We start from the raw sequence: 2,382 nt of genomic DNA, 5'->3' as shown, positions 1-2,382 counted from the left end.
TTGAGGCCAGCCTGGTCTACAAAGTGAGTTCCAGGACAGCCAGGGCTATACAGAGAAACCCTGTCTCGAAAACAAACAAACAAACAAACAAACAAACAAACAGATGTGACAAGCATCACATCTGTGAAGTGCTACACACTGACCCGATCACACCTGCAGCCCCATCTCCCTAAAGAAGGTCCTTAGGAGAGAAGAGGATTGCCTATTGCAAAGGCACTTTCACCTGTGATACAGGCTCCTGGCAGTGGACAAGGAACACAGAGTCAGTCCAGTCCCCAGGGCAGGCAGTGCTCATAGTCTGCATTTCTTATCTAGCACAACTTAGTTACTACTCTATAGCTGTGAAGAGACACCACATCCAAGGAAACTTATAAAAGAAAAGCATTTAATGGGGACTTGCGTACAGTTTCACAGGGTTAGTCCATTATTCTAATTCTATCATAGGTGGAAATCATGGTAGCAGGTAGGCAGGCACAGTGCAGGGGCAGTAACTGTGAGCTTGCACAAGCAGAAGATACAGAGAGAGCGCCTGGGCCTGGCATGGGCTTTTGAAACCTCAAGCTCACACACCTTCTCTAACAAGGCCATACCTCCTGCAATAAGGCCACGCCCCTAATCTTTGCAAACAGTTCCACTAACTGGGGACTAAGCATTAAAACCTTTGAGCTTGTGGGATCATTCTCACCAACCTCCACACAGCTCTCTCTCTCCCTTCACTCCCATTTTTTCTCTAACACTCTGTCACTTAGCAGGCCAGCTCTATTCTTGCCTTCCCTCTCTCTCTTCTTTCTTCTTCCTTCCCCCTAGTCTGGCATGATGGAGGGGTCTCTGTGTCTCAGTCTCTTGAGACCTAGGGCTGTTCTCAGATATCTGATCATCAGTGTTCTATTGCTGTGAATAGAGAAAATATTTAACTGGGGCTGGCTTACAGTTTGAGAGGTTTAGTCCACTATCATGGCAGGAAGCATGGCAGCATCCAGGCAGACATGCTGCTGGAGAAGGCGCTGAAGAGCTCTATGAATTGGCAGGCAGCAGGAAGTGAATGGCACACACTTTCTCTAACAAGGCCACACCTCCTAATAGTGCCACTCCCTGTGGGCCTATGGGGGCCATTTTCTTTCAAACCACTACATTCCACTCTCTGGCCCTCATAGGCTTGTAGCCATATCATAATGTAGAAGTGCATCAAGTCCAACTTTAAAAGTTCCTATAGTTTGTTACAGTTTCAACCCTGTAAAAATCCAAAGTCTCTTTTGAGATTAACTGTAATCCCCTGTAAAATTAAAATAAAAAAGCAGATCACATACTTCCAACATATAATGGCACAGGGTTATTGTAGTAGTAGGCCAAATATCAATATTCTGCAATAATCAATTTAATTGCTGCTTGGAACAAGGAACAGACACTTTGCCAGATTTTTAAAGACACAATTTTTTTGTTATGTTTCTAAAATATATGAATTTATCTTACAATTCTTTATTAGCACCACAGCAGCCTCATAATAGGATGTTAAGACTTTACTTTGAGGTGAAGAAAGATGATTTTACATTAATGCTTTCTCTTGCCAAAGAATTGCTGTGGGCACATTTAATAACCATAATTAAAATAAGCAACTAATATTTAATTACCATTGATTATAGTTGATAACAATTATAAAAGCTTCCTTTATTTTCTGGAAAGCCTTTTGTTTTTTACAAGTTAATTTGTGTCTCTCAAGATAACATCCAACAAAAGTTTAAGTCACTTTAAGACCTTAAGGTGAGGTCTTAGCCAATTAACATCTCCTGAAAGCTTTTGAAAATAAAATTTTGAAGCAAATCAATTTCTCTTTCTTAGATTTTCTGTACCACGATTTTCTAGTATAACTAAAACCCTAAATGTTATAAAGATATTACCTCTGAATCTTTTATGGAGCAATAGCTACTCCTCAGAACTTTAAAGCTCATTGTGTGAGAGAAAAGATTTGAAGTAAGCTTCCCTTTACAGGCATTAGCTAATGAAATACTTTCCACTTAGGAAACAATATACACTGAAAGATTCAAACTCTTAGCTTCTTGTATTGAAGCAGAGACAATAAAATTTTTTCTTACATAATGTAAAGCTATATTAACCATACCTCGAGGCAAAATGTTCCAGTGATCACCAGTTCACTAGAAGCAAACCCTTTACAATTATCAGAATGCAAATGAAAAAACAAACCTTTAAATCTGTAATAACTTTATATGAAGTAGGCAAGCCAGATTGTAATGCCTTTATAAGTTCTACAGCCTGATTGACCTTTTATAAATTCTGAATTTAAACTTTATTTAGAACAACATCTGGATACATCTGCAACAGTGTTCTTTTAGCTAAGGAGAAATTCCCCTGAAGGCAGGCAAGAAC

This window comes from Mus caroli, chromosome 11 (genome assembly GCF_900094665.2).
Source record: "Mus caroli chromosome 11, CAROLI_EIJ_v1.1, whole genome shotgun sequence".
NCBI classification, from domain to species: Eukaryota; Metazoa; Chordata; class Mammalia; order Rodentia; family Muridae; genus Mus; species Mus caroli.
This window is presented reverse-complemented; position numbering follows the sequence as displayed.